The sequence below is a fragment of the Nelumbo lutea genome, chromosome 2 (genome assembly GCF_056320005.1).
Source record: "Nelumbo lutea isolate HS-2025 chromosome 2, American lotus-T2T, whole genome shotgun sequence".
NCBI lineage: Eukaryota > Viridiplantae > Streptophyta > Magnoliopsida > Proteales > Nelumbonaceae > Nelumbo > Nelumbo lutea.
In genome coordinates, this window is record NC_142685.1 from 20141071 (window position 1) to 20156964 (window position 15894).

Sequence of the window (15894 nt, forward strand, 5' to 3'; positions counted from 1 at the left end):
AACTTAAGCATGACAGGCCCATAAACAGTTATATGTACTCGCATATGCCCAAGTTTAGGAGCAGGGACTGGTCCTAAAGGGTCGGCCCAGGGGCCAGACCAAGTACGGCTCTGTGTAGTGTCCAGATGGAGAGAGAGTGAGAGAGAGATTTTCTTTCTTTTATCTCTGCAGTCTAGACATCAAGCCCTTGTTGTTTAAGATCCCAGCACCCCACGCTTGGTGTACGACAGATCAGTGGCTTCATAATATCGTTGGCTTTTGTCAGCAATTACTTTTCTGAACTTTTTATTTTTATTTGATTGTGGAATGTAAAGCTCAAAATCCCAAGCCTGGGCATGCCATATTACAAATCAAGGGAGTTGAGATCTCTGTCAACAAAACGCGTTTCCAACTCTCTACCAATTTGATCTAACATCGTACATCTTATCCTGAGATTGGGACTCACGATAAAAATGGAACCCGCTATGTGTGGGTGGGTTAGAAGTAGGAAAGCAGTGTTGGGGTCTTGACTAGGGGTGTCAATTGGACTGGATTTGGTCTAATCCGATCCAGTCCAAAGTGAGTCCATTATAAATGGTTCAAGTCAGGTCCATCCAATGAATGTTTTGGGCCAATTTGGACCAGTCCAATTCAGTGTCTGGGCCGTCCAATTTGTTCAAATTCATTTTGGTTTAGATTGGTTTTGACCCAAACCCGGTTCATTGACACATATATTCTTATCTTATATCAATGGACCAGATATTGGCTTAATCCAACCCAATCTAATATAATTTTTTTACGGACAAGCCAGGTCCAATCCGATCTAATAAATATTTTGAACCAGATTGGTCCAATCTAATGTGTTGTTGGTCCGCCTAATCCATCCAAATTGATTTTGGACTGGATGGGGTCCAACCCAAAACCGGTCCATTGACACCCTTAGTCTTGACCTCAGTGTTCAAAAGATTATGGGAATGAGTATTGATAGGGGTGCTCACGACTGTGGGTTTTTTTTAACCGAACTGATTTGATCAGTTTTTTAAAAATCTAAACCGAAACCGAATCGATGTAATCAGACCGGTTAACCGTGGTTTGGTTTTTGGTTTATTTTTGCACTCAAAATTAAGAAAAAAAAGGGAAAAATACCTAAACAAACATGGTAGAGGGGCAAGTCGGTGAGGGCGAAGTGGTGGCCAATGATTTACCCGTGTCGGATTGGTTGGTGGTTGTTGTTGCCTGAAGTGAAAGCCTAAGAGGTGGCGGAGCCGCAGAGATGAGAGATGAGAGAAACAGAGACAGAGCCTAGGAGGTGGCGGTCCTGGTGGAATTGAGGCAACGACCGATGTCTTGGTTGGTTGTTGTAGCTAGGGCTGGCTAAGTTGGCTTGCTGCTTGTTGGCGAGGTGGCAACCGATGTTGTTGTGTGGTTGCGTGCTTGTCTGTTTGATGGTTGGCGCAACAGAGACGGAGATGACCGGCGACAGGGAGAGAAAGAGGCACAGGGAAACACCGAAGCAAGAGGAAAACTGGCCACTAGGTGAGACTTGAGAGGCCATCGGTCGGAGGACGACTGGCGCCAAAGGAAAAATTGGGGATTAGGGAAGACGAAGAGAGTAAAGAGACAAGAGAGACTGGGAGAGTGAGAAAGCCAAGGGTTAGCCTACTGCCTATTACATTTACTGGTTTTGGTTTTCAAGAAGGGGAAACTGGGAAAGGGGGAAAACTGAAAAGGTGCCAAGCGGACAGAGTGACAAATGCACGCCAGGTAAGGTTTATTTGATTTTAAAAAATAAAAATAAAAATATAATATATAATATATACATTATGAAATATATTATTGTATATATACACCAGTCAGTTCGGTTAACCGCTAGATTTTGTACAAGGTTAACCGAAACCAAACCGAAATTTTTGGTTTTTTAAGAATATCAAAGCGAAACCAAATTGACTGGTTCGGTTAACTGATTTTTCGACTCATTTTCGGTCGGTTCGATTTTTCATTTTTTTTTCTCACCCCTAAGTATTGACTAGCATCTCTGGCCATTCTATTTTCATCGAATCAATGGAAATTAAGTAGGGGTGGCAATTGGGTGGGTTGATGGAGCATTTTACCTCTAGACCCTTCCTGTCTTTCTTAGACTTTCAATCTTTATGACTGTATCCTTTCCAAAACTCATAATTGTTCTGATTTTCAGAACCTAAATTCTTTCGTTTTGTACATGAAAATGCAAAACCCTCACCACATTTGAGGGTCGGGCAGGTTGAGTTGATGGTTTGGGTAAAAAATACATCTAATTTTTTTCATGTTATATATAAACAATAAATAAATATAACATGATCAAACATCAAAATTTCCAATTATTTTATCAAAACATGTAAAAATCACATAAATCATCAATTGTCATTCACACAAAGTTCAAAATATTTTTAAATTCAATACCTAAGACATAAGTTCATATGCCTTCTAACAATATGCAGGTTAGGATGAACGGCTTTACCCTAATATCACACCCTATCCATACTTGAATGAGTTGTAAAATCCCAAAACCTATCCCTACTCCAAATTCTATTTTTAAGTGAAAATAAAAAAAGAAAACAAACAGGGGGTAGGGTAGAATTTAGTATCCGGTTGGATTGATTATATATCGGCTCAAAGCTAAACAAATGAGATGTGAAATGTTGCATATTCTGCCCTTTTAAAGCTGAAGGAGTCGTTGGAGAGAGGTATATGTTTCAGGCACATGTTCATAGGTGAACCAGGCAGCGGATTAGCTCACTCACAGGGTGATGTCTTCTCCTCAATCTGTTTTTTCTTTTAAGGGACCTTTATTTTATTCAGTGACTTCTGGGTCGTGCTTCCCCCGTCTTGTGTAACACATTTTTCTCGTATAAAAAAAATGTTGCATATTTAAATTGGGGCCCAGGTAACCCTAGGCTTGTGTAGAAAAAGATTTTGAGTGTCCCTAGTGCAAAAATGCACCCTTGAGCTATCATCGTACAGTGAACAATGCATTGCTGCAGCTTGAGGTGGATACCACATTACAGCACAATATTGAATATTGCAAGTACACAATGTGCAACATTACAATACAGTGCTGCATCGTCAAGCAAAACATCTTAGAAATTACAATAAATTGGAAACTATTAGGAGTTCAACTACGCTGCATTTACCAGGGTTTGTTTGGTTTGTGGGAAATCGACATTTTATTTCAACCATTTGGTTAGGTGGAATTGGAATCCGATTCCTATTCCTGGTGAAATGACAATCCTCTATGAAAAACCATTTCAATCAGCTCTGGTTCCGATTCTATTTTCAGTCTGAACCAAACAGGTGGAGGAAATAGACCATTCTAATTCTAACTGTGAACAAAACGGACCTTAATACTGCAACATATTAAATCTAGATCTCAATCAATCACATTAAAATCTATTTATTTCATTGATTTGTTTTTCACATAGTATGCTTTCATATGATTTGTTGTCCATTACCACCTGCCACGCGATTCCTTGGGTTAAGGTTTCCACATGATCAGGAATGCAATTTGAGTTGGCGCATGCTAACATTTTATACTGCCTCATCTTTGGGCAAGACCCATTCAAATTTTAACAAAATCCTAACCCAATCTCGCCCAAATTGCACCCTTTTAAAACTAGTAATGCAGTATACCTTTCCATGTCAGGAAGTATTTTTGGTGGGTTTTCTTTTCCATAAGACCCACCCATAACTTTTGTTGATTAATCAAGATTCTTCATTCTAACTTTGCCACATTTTCATCATTTTTCATACCCAGTTCTCCTTCATTACTTGACAAATACACATATTTCCATTGCACCAAAGAGCTAGGATTGGTGCAGGGTTTTTGACTGGTGGCCAGGTTGAGGTGGCTGTTGATGGAACCCGGAACTTTAATGACCGGGGACAGGACGGGGTGGTAGTTGTCCACCCTACCCTGAACCCACCCTAATATATAATATGTTATTTCAATTGTTTTATATTTTATATATAAAATCAATAATACATAATATATAACTTCTTATATTACATTACCTAATGTATAAATTTTATACACATTATATAATATGTGTATAAAATGATTTTCTCAAAAAAAAAAAAAAAAACAGGTTTTCAAGTATGAATGGACAGGGTAGGTTAGGGCAAATTCAGGGATCCCCAGTCCTTGCAGGGATGGGAATGGGGCTGGGATTTCCAAACTTGATGAGGTATAATGCAGAGATAGGATAGGCAAAAATCAGCCCTACCCTGCTTCACTGTCATTCCTACAAAGAGCTGATCATTAGCTGAACTTTTTAGGTTGATGGTTTGACGCTCGGTTTGAATGGATATTTTGTATCAACTTAAAAATAATAAAATTAAAATAAAAAATGACCAAAACTGTTGAATGAGTTGACAGTTCAATCACCCGAGTCAACAGATTACTGATTATATCAACGGTTTTTGGCCAAAGACCAAATTAAAGGATGAAATGAAACTAATTGCCTTAACGATTATTGGACCAAACAGTCCAGCCGTCTAAATCAACAATGATTCAAAAACACTGCCACTAGTGAGAGACTGAATGATTGTGGGGCATAATACATTATGGCTGATGTAGGGTGTTATTATTCCTTATACCGCACCAGAAAACAGCCATCAAATGCAACTAATCTGCAGTACTTTTCACCAAAGCCCTTGGTTTTACACAATAAAAAAATCCTCAAGATAAACCAAGAATATATTGGACTCAGTCTTTCCTCTCGCATTTATGATGTCTTCCAACCTTGTAATTTACTTTGAATTCTCTCTATGCATTCTTAAGGCTTCGTTTGGATCCATTGTAAAACGTCATCAGTGCATAAGTACACAGATGATGTTTTACACAGTTACATTAAATGTACAAGTGTAAAGTTTTACATCAATAGTATTGATGTAGTTTCTACATTAATTATGGATGTAAAACTTTATGTTTGATAAGGTTTTACATCGATTTATGATATAAATTTTCACTCCATCCAAATGTCAATAAATCTAAAATCGGAATAAAATTTTACGTCAATCAAAATTATACGCTCCTTCCAAATGCTTATAAAACTGAACTAATGTAAATTTTACATCGATTTTTGCACTTCCAAATGCAGCCTAAAAGTTTATCCCATTGATAATATCTTCCAACCTTATGAAATGATTATGGACAAGGAATAAAATATTAATATGATGCATCCCGTTTTAGATGTATCATAATGTTATTGATGTACTTAGATATGCTGAATACATTGATACAGGTTTTTTTAAGTAAAACTTTAAAATGATGAATAAACTCCTTAATATATATCTATAACAACGTATCAATATACACCAATACCCACTTAAAGATATAAAAGATACCAATATTTTAATTATGTTAAAGGGCTCTTTTTTATAGAATAAATGAAAGAATACTGAATAGAGGAATTAATATCTATGGCTTAAATATCAAGCGCATGTCTTACCTACATGAAGTCCAGTCCGCACTCCCTGACTTTAGTCCCCACGCACAAATTCAAAAAGAACGTCTAGACTCTAGACGGGAAAAAGAGTCATCTAGCTGTAAAACCAGGCATCAGATTCGAATCCATTTAACTCTCCCACACATCCACGTATTCCCATAAAATTAATCCTTCCCAAAGAAACAAAACAACAACCAATAACAACTACATTGAATTGAGCGTAGAGTTTTCTTGATCTTGAGCAAGAATGATTGAATTCCCTTTGTAGCGCAAATTCGACGGTTTACAATCCATTCATAGGATAGGAGACCTGCTGCTTTTCTCATCCATCATTTTCCTCAAATTCGCTGCTCTAACTTTTTTGTGAAGTCCAATGTTCTCTCTCTTCTTGATGTTGATGATGGGTTTCTTTACAGAATATTGATGCATCCAAAAGGTACTTTATTTGCAAGTCTGAACCCAAAACTGGAACCTTCGTGGGTAGGCCAGCCGTTCAATTCAATGAAAAAAACTACGAAGTGTATACCACGGGACACAACGTATTTATTCCAAATCGGGCCTCATTTGACTTTCTAAAAAGAATGAAACTTGAAAGGGTTAGACCGACACCCATACAGAAATTCCAGAAGAAATTTAAAAAAGAAAAGAAAATTGGGAGGCACAAAGAGATTCGAATTAACAAGACGGAAATCATTGTTGATATTGGAAATTGGAATCGATCTTTACAATTGGAATCAATCTTTTAGCCATATAATAAAAAGGGTCTTTTAGTAGAACACCCCTTGGGTTTACTGAAACCTATCATATGGTTTTCATTTTATTAAAATATTTGTATATTTTGTAACTTATTTCAATAAGAAGTATTTATTTTGTCATCTGAAAACAGTAATATGATCACCTGATCTGAATGGGAAACGTTCAAGGACATGGGCCCATTATTGTTTATTACAAAATTGCCGTTAACACTTTTTTTGTATCAAAAACAAAATTGACCAAAAAAAGTGATTGACTATATATTATTAAGAGAAAAAATGGTATTTTTATTTATATTTTTTTTATTAAATCTATTCAAATGGACATTAGAGTCAAAAATTTCATGTTCACTGTCATCTAATGAAAGATTAATTAAACAAGTCAATTGCTAACTATAAAGGGGGTATTTTAATAAAATTCAAACTATAAGATAGATTTTAGGAAATCCATGAAACTATGGGATTGGTGGAGTAATAACCTCAAACTTTAATTCTCTCTCTCTCTCTCTATTAACAATTTAAAAAGCATGTAATAGCCAGACTACGTATATATGATTCTTTCTTTCATGAATTCTCTAAATCTTCATGGTCTCCAGGAAAGCACAGCAATACCCATTACATGTATTGCCACCATCTCCAAGATTCCAATGTCATTAATTCATAATTTTTTCTTTCTAGTTGGGAAAAGAATTCTTTCTTTCTCTTTAAATTTATGGGGTGGGTTGGGAATGTATACTTTCCTTACTGGTATCAGACTCACCTACTTGACTAAACAAAGGAAAGAAAAAGAAGTATCAGATGAACCTAGACTAGACAGACACATTGGTAGAATCAAATTTTGCTATTACTACTGTTTTACTTTATATCTATTATCTTTTTTCTGCTGTTTTCCTTGAATGGGCCATCCAAAGATAAAAAATCACAAAATTTTTGCGATAATTGTTTTGTGAGATTGTGAAGATACAAGACTAAGGCTAGAAGCTTCACTCTTATCACTATCTCCATTATCATAGATTCATTGTCACCTTTGTCTTTGCCATCATCATGCATCGAGTCTTGCATATAACTTGTCTATATGCTATCTTTTACATGTGGAAGTAAAAGCTACCATTAGTTTATTAATTTGTAGTAGACATGTTTTGGTGGTATTTGGTTCATAGTTGTGAATAAAGGGTGCTTTAGTTCTAGAACAGTACCAACTAGTAGAGATTGTTCTATTCATGATTCAATTTTGAACCATATATAACATGTAAGCATTGATTATATGATTCATATGTATGTGTAATTTTACTATCACTTTTGATTGTTAAATCATCACCAATTAATCTTCTCACATAGCATGCCTTACACTAACCTCATAGTGCTCTCAGCCATGTATCAGGAACATCTCCCCTGTATGTTCTCATTCATGGGAAGATGTTCCCAATTCACTGCTATGACGGGATGTGAGGTTAGTATGAGGTGCGCTCTGTGATGAGAAAATTGGATTTCTCATCAAACAGAGATAGTATGACTCGAACCATATTGGTGCCGTGTGAGATACACCATGTAACTATCATGTTATATTTGCATATGTAAGATATAACTCAATTTCAAGAGTGAATAGGGGCAAATTGGAAAAAAAAGGATGCAATTCTAATAAAAATGATTTAAGTGCTCGTAATTCTGAACAAATTGCCGATTCCATTATTCAATCGTGACTTCTCATTGAGGAGCACCTTAATATGATGACACGAACACCATCCTGTCATTTTGCCTTCATTTGATTTTGCAACCTTTGACTATTTCTGCAATGGATTAACCGAACAGCAAAAGTTAACGGCAGAGACCCAATGGGCCCACACACCGTGTCCAACTCCGAACTCATTGTAAGAATGAATTGACTGATTCGCCAAAACGCCGCGACGATTTGATGGGATCGGACGGTGCACGTGTCGTCAAAGGACAGCCTCCCTGGTACACGTGGGTTCACACCCCACTGTAGACGGAGACTGTGACCGGTCCAATGGTTCATTCGTAATTTCGTTATATACAAGGGTCATTTCCTATTGAATGCTTCGGGGGTGGCTTACTTGCCGTTTTTGTAAGCCTAGGCTGCCTAGTGCCTAGCACATGGAGAAAATGTTGAAACCTGCGGTTTTAATAATACTAGGAGGGAGAAGAGCCAAACAACAAGCTCGAGGAATGTCTAAAAGGGAAGCGGATTGGGACCCACCACATTCGATTGGTCCCCACCCCACCCCACCCCCAAAATTCCCCAGCAGCTATGTTATGCCTATGTATATATTTTTTTTTGAAAGAAGTTATCCCTATGTATATCAATATCATCTACTTATTAATTAATTAATCATCTGGATTAATTTGTTGCTTACTCAAGCCACGTACTCAAGGGTCAAGTGTTACAGACCGTTTCGCAAGTATGTTTGGAAAGATCTTTTCAAATTTCTGATTGTTAAAAGATATATTAGGAAGATTTAAGTAGTTTGATTATCGTACCTCTTTTCGTGTCTTTCCGCACAAGAATAAATTTGAGAAAGAGTGAAAATTTTTATTTAGAATTTCTGAACATTAGTCCAAGATGAGTTTTTCATTTTTTTTTGACACATCGATTTTTAGCATATAGATCTGTTATGAATAAAAAGAAAAAGACCGTGGCGTGGCCTGCCCAACTTATAAACAGCTGAAAGATCGCATGGAAAGACATGTCAAATGAAGCCTAATTTCTTGCTTTGGTTACCCTGGGTTGTCACTTTGTGTCTATCCAATGGATCCCAATCCATTATAACAGTTTCAGGATTTTGTCCCCATTAACAATTAGATTGATTTTGTTTCTTATTTCTCTTCAATCTATTTAAATTTAAAATCAATTATTTTGTTATATATATAAATAATGTTTTCTTATTTTTTTTATAATTTTTAGGGTTAATAGCATATAAGGGCAACTTTTGGGGCTTAATATCAATAAAAGTAATATATTTAAAAAAAATTTAAAAATATGTTAACTTTTTAAAAATAATATCAATAAAGGGCAAAAACACTATTCATCTTCTTCTTTTTGCCATTTATTCACTAGACCTGTCGCCGCTTCCGCCCACCTCCGCCTCTGCCTCCGGCAACATTGCCAAAGGTGGCCGAAAACAAAGGTGGCGACGGCGGTGCTAGTGGTTTCTCTGTCCAACGCCACCACCTCCGCCCACCTCTGCCTTCGCCTCCGACAACGTTGCCAGAGATGGATGGATACAGAGGTGACAACGGCGGCGGGCAGAGGAATGACCACCAGCGCCGCCGCCGCCACCTTTGCCTCCGGCCATCTCCGGCAACGTTGCCAGAGGCGGCGACGGAGGTGGGCGGCAGGGGCAATGGACGACAGTGGTGGGCGGCGGCGGAGGGCGGCAGCTCTAGTGAACAAATGGAAAGAAGAAGAAGATGACAATGTTTTGCCCTTTATTGATATTATTTTTAAAAAGTTAATCTTTTTTTGATTTTTTTTTAAATATATTACTTTTATTGATATTAAACTCCAAAAGTTGCCCTTATATGCTAGAAACCCTAATTTTTATCATTTTATATTTTAAATAAATAAGATAGTGTTATTTAAAAATGTCTGGTTTATTAGTAAAATAGTTTAGTATTTTTCTCAATTTTATTGAGATTATATTATCAAAATTTAAGTTTTAAGTTATTATTTAAATAAACAAATATAATTTATAGTATATTTGGATCTATCGGGTCCGATTATTAAGCAAGATAGTTTTGGATTTGTGATTTTGTCCCAATTAATAATTGGTTCAGGACTGATTCTACATAAACTCGACCCAGACCCGATCCGCTAATAACCTTGATTATCCTTCAGAAATTAGGCATTAAAGACTATGATTTAGCAAGATAAAAATAGAAATTTCAAGACAAGATCCATGATCAGTAGCAAACTAATTGGATCAAAACTTCTTTTATTGATCAAATAAAGCATTACATTGGTCTTAAATTTACTCTAAAATAGATTAATTGCCTTTGTTCCAAATTCTAATGTTAGAGGTGTATAAAGATCATGGTGTATCAATACTTTCAATATATAAAAATTGCTTATACCGAGTTTTTTTAAGTTTGATAGATTAATAAATACATATGTTAGGATGGGTATTAATGTTTAAATCGATTAAGCAGCCCCCACTCCCAGTATTTAATATTTTGATAATCCTTAAAATCGATACATATTATACAATACAATATAATGTCTAAATCTCCTACCAACAAAATACATTTTAACACCCGATTTAATATTGCACATTTCATATATGGCAGGTCCTACTTTTATGGTGATGAGTTACAGTCTTATGGTGAGATGTATGGTGTTAAATCATATTAGAAGGGTATGTATTAGAATCCAATTTGTTGATAAGAAATCTTGACTCCAATATAATATATTGCAATATTTTGAACCTTGATTTCAGATTAAAAAAAAAAAAAGTTTCATTAGGTTACTCTTTTCCATGCGCGATCGCTATTACCCATTAGCCCACCAGAATGGTGGATGAAATAGAACAACTATTAAGAAGTATGGACCATAAAAAATGCTCACCTGTTCTCATTAGAAAGTATCTTAACCTTTTTTTTTTTTCTAAATAATTTAAAACAGTATTTATATAAAATTAAATAAATTAGTGCATCTTTAAGTGTGTTTAAATAAACAGTATTTAACCTGTTCTCTCAAGTGGCCAAGTCCTTTTGACACATTCAAAGTCAATAACAAGCTTAGCAAACAATATGCCAAAGTTAATAACATCCCCAAGGGAGCGATTAGCAAAAGAATAAGACCATAGATGAGAAGACAGCTAGAGGGCTTGACCCAAGTCAAAGTATATAGGAACCCATAAAATATACTATATCTTTATCAGCTTTCATATTTTTGCTCATTTCCTTAATATCTTATCAACCAAATACTTATATTATTCTTAATTATAATCTATTAGTGTTGATGATGACACTACAATGTCATTAGTATACTAACAATTCTTTTGTTTAGTAATATAACAATAGAATTTTTTGTTAAATAAAATAACATTAGAAAAATGGAGCCTTAATTAATTTGCGAATGTCAACATACAAGATGGAGATGTTCCCTGTGTCTTGTGGATAGGGAGGGTATGGGCAGTTTCTTGTGGCTGTGGGTAGTATATCGGAACTCTTAAAGCATGGGTGCTTTTTGGAATTGAATTTCGTTGAACCGGATGAACCAATATGACATATTGGACTGGACCTGGTCTGTCCATAATGAATTTATATTGGATTGAGTCAATATCTGATCCATTGAAAGAAGATAAGGACATAGGTGTCATGGACCAGGTTTGATTTGAAACTAATCTAAATTAACAGGAATTTGAACGAATTGGATAGTCTCTAGACCAGTCCAAAATAGTCCAAAGTATTCATTGGACCGGATTGGACTAGGTCCATTACATATTTGTAATGGACTCACACGGTCCAGTCCAATTGACACCCTTAGTTTAAACAGCCCCATGTTTAAATTTTATTTAATTTGTTAAAAATCAAGAAAAAAATTCTAAAACGATAGGAAAATAATATGAGGAGAGAGAGGGGGGGGGGGATAAGTTGATGTCCATAACTCCATTTTCTTACCCATTTATAAAAATGAAAATGGATGAAATGCTTGAAATGGTCAAGACATCCTCATTTTATATTTATAGGATTGTCCCTTTTTAACACGCCCCTTACAGGGTGGTTCCTTTTGAACATTCCCTCTTTGCCCTTTCTTATTTCCCCCAAACATTCGTTTGAGTATAGCAGAACTGCAGAAGGTCTGAAGGGATCAGCAAAAAATTATTTGCTGTTTTTTTGGCATTTGGCAGAGATGAACTGCAAAGTGTTCCTCTGGTTTGAATTTGATGGCAGTGAGAGGAGTGGCAATGCCCACAGGGATCAAATAAATTTTATTTATTTTTTACTATTCTACTTTATATTGATGGTTGTTTAACACTAATCAAGCGCCATTACCAGTGTTAGGATACATTTCAACGACTATTGGTTGGATAAGACGAATCAAGTCCATTGGCTTTAGGCATTACTTGGTAAGTTCATGTGTTTGTTTAGTCTTGCCTGTTCTCGATTTCTTTTTAACAAAAAAAATCCAGTTTAATGTAAGCCAATAACCTCATTATTGGACAATTATAATATGAAATATTAATTATTTATTTATTGAAAGGAATGCATTGATTTGGGGTTGGTGATAGAGCATAGTTCAACGACTATTGGTAGGGTGGGACGAATCAAACTCCTTGGCTTCATACATTACCTACGTTACCTGGCAAGTTTTTGTTTTTATTTAGTCATGCATGTTCTTGTTTTTATGAAAAATGTAGTTTATTTATTTAGTGAAAGGGAAAGTCTTAATTTATGGTTGGTGAAAAAATCTAGAGCATACAATTTTTCGGCATATATGCTAGCAAGTGTTTTGATCAGCTCACATACATAATTAGTACAAAACTATTTGAGAAAAGGTATGTGTACGAAACAATTTTATGAAGTTATTTTGTTGCTTTGAAGTATGCCCATATTATTTGGGGAAAAGAAATTAAAAGAATATCATGAATAAAACATTTTAATTCTCTAAAAAATCAAAAAAATTTAAAATGCAATTAAGGAGATAAAGTTATCTAAAGAAGTGATGGCAATGTTTCTGGTAAACCTACGTCAAATTTAAACCAGATCCAATCAAATCTGAACCCAATCTGATTAATATTAAATCCGAATCCCCTTTAGTGTTTGTAAAGTAAAGAATTAATTAGTCTTTAAAAAAGGAATAACTTTCTATACATATAATAAATGTAGGGTGTTTTCTGCCAAGTCATTCTATAACCAGATTGTTTGGTTTGCTACTTTGAACTCCTGCCTAATCAAAGAATTAAAATCTGGTTAGTAGTAAGGGAGTAAATTTGGCTTGGTTTGCGGCTATAACCAGATTATTTTTCTTTGCCTCTAATAATTATATAAAATGGATTCGATTATATGATACGGGGAAGACATAATATCAGAAAATTCATTGGTCAAAACTCTTCCGATACAGAATAGATAATCTGAAATGAAAACACTTTTAGACATTCAAGCACAAAACCCTGTGCTTTTGGCCTTTGAAAGTACTAATCGTCTAATCCTGAAGTTTATCCGAACACAACCCAAGAAAAGCTGAATTTGTATTTCTTTCCGCCAAGTACATTACAAGTGGATTGGAAGGTTGGAACACGGCGCCCAATACAAGGGAATCAATGTGACAAGAACGAAAGGAAACCAATGTGACAGCTAGTTTGATTATGATGACTGCTTTTCATAATTGACTTTTTTTTTTTTTTTTCTGGGTTTTTGGGATATCGATCGACCATAACTCACGAAGCCACGATTGATATTGAGATATAAACTGAGTTTGACTTTGCTTGGACAAAAATGTGTCCCCTCAAACTCTACAAAAGCAGGCAAATGGGATTGTGTTTATTGCTTCCGGGTTCTTCCTCTTTTTCTTTCCAACTCTGATTGCTTTACGAAAGAGCAAATTTTCGTGCATAACAAAGTCCTCTTCAAGGGTTTCAGTGTTCATCAAAGCTTTTAAAATCAGATCGGATACGGGAACCATTCTCGGGACCGATTCTTGGGTCAAGTGGTCTAACTGTCCAGTTAGAATGGATGGTATGTTCTGATTTAAAAAATAAATGAAATAAAAAATCATCAAAAAGTGTTTTCCGGGTCGACGGATTAAATGCTTTTCGGCCAGTTCCCCGGGAGCACTATGGTTTTGAAAATGATTTTCGGCCAATAGCGGTTTTAGGGTGAAACAGAATCGTCACCTTACTGGTTCCCAGGTCAACTAGTCTGACTGCCCGGTCCGGTACAGTTTTCAAAACCATAGTGTTTCATTAAGCTGCATTCATTGATTCATTTTGGAGAAACTATTAAAAATAGATTTACTAGAAAGTCGATTTTTTAGTTCATGTAAATGCATTTTTGGTGCGTGTGTGTATTATAGAATGACACCTATAATAGCTTTCCCATTTCATTCAAGGTTCAAAATATCGATACATCGACTTTTTTATTTTTTAGGCCTGATATGCCCGATACATCGGTTCAAAATATTGATATGCCTGATACACCTATAATGCATTTTTGGTGCGTGCATGGGTGTATCGGGCAAATCGATATAGTTTTTCAGGCTTTTTTTTTTATTTTTTTTTCGCAACCGGTTCAGGGGGTGGTTTAGGTCTCCTCTACCCCCTGAACCGGTCAGACCTCCAATATACCCACTGTAGGGGCGTATCGGAAGGGTCCCAGAATGATACATATCGGCCAATACGTATCGATACTTTGAACCTTGATTTCATCTTTTATACTGAATAAAGATTTTATTTTGTTTTTTTATCTGACTGATAGGTTTTGGTTAGGATTGCCAAATGCCAATTAATGAAGTTTTTGCCCACTTTATAGCCTAGGCTACCCACAGAGTACTGAGCTTAAGAGTAGGAGTGTCAGTGGACTGGGTTTGAGTTGGCCCGTTCAAATCAATAATTTGAATGAATTGGATGGACCAATAAGACATTGAATTGGACCAGTCCAAATTTAATGTATGATCCAAAGTATATATTGGATTGGAATGAACCTGAAGCATTTGTAATGGGTTTATATTGGACTGAACATATCCAGTCCATTGACACAATCTAAATTAAAATCATTAAACCAATGTAAACAGTTTGAACAGTCCAAAACTGTCAGTATTCATCAAATTGAATTGCACCTGATCCATCTACAATGAATTCATACTGAACGAGATCGGATTGGACCCATATCCAGCCCATTTAACAGTCGTATTTAGGAGCTTGGCTTAAATGAAGCCCCCATGTTCCTAAAATTCTAAAATTAGATAGATTTTGTTTTAGTCAGGGCCCTCACATATTGCCATTTTCTTGGACCAGGCGGATAGGCACCGCATAACGCCTCCTTCTAACAATCATATTAAATGATTGGTCAATTCCTATTTGATGCGAGACATAGGGAAAATCTATGGTGAATCATGTATTGTCCATTAAAAGATGCGGATCAATGATATATTTGATTCGTATTTTGTTAAATAAAAGTCCGTTTCATAAAATGTGAACGGTGAATCAATAAAAGTAAGTCGATCTTTCAGATGATTGGACGAGATCTGGATTTAATGCATAAATTCAGTGAGTTTAACTATTCATTTTAGGGATTTTTGACTGCAATCTCCCTCAGAAATCTGAAATATTACAGTCCCCTCCTAGTCTATTAGTAGCCCCTCTTTATAAATCGTATTCTGTTCATAGATTTAGCATTAATGCATAGTCAGGATTCAGTCCACCCCTAGAGTTGAGCTCTAGATTTCTAGGGGTGGACTGAACTATTAAAACCCTTTCATTATTTTATTATTAATTCATCATCTTATCACCAATGAATGAATATACTTGATAGGGATATTTGACCTTCAAAGAGAATCTCTCTCTCTCTCATCAATTTTCAAGCTCGTGGATTGAGTCTGATGGGTTAATATTAGTGTTTTTAACCTGTCCTTTGACGTGATCGGTTGGACCAGTGACCCGATGTTCCGGCTACAGTTTTAGTTTGGATCAATGACCTATTCCTTCCCTTTTCAAAAGATAAAA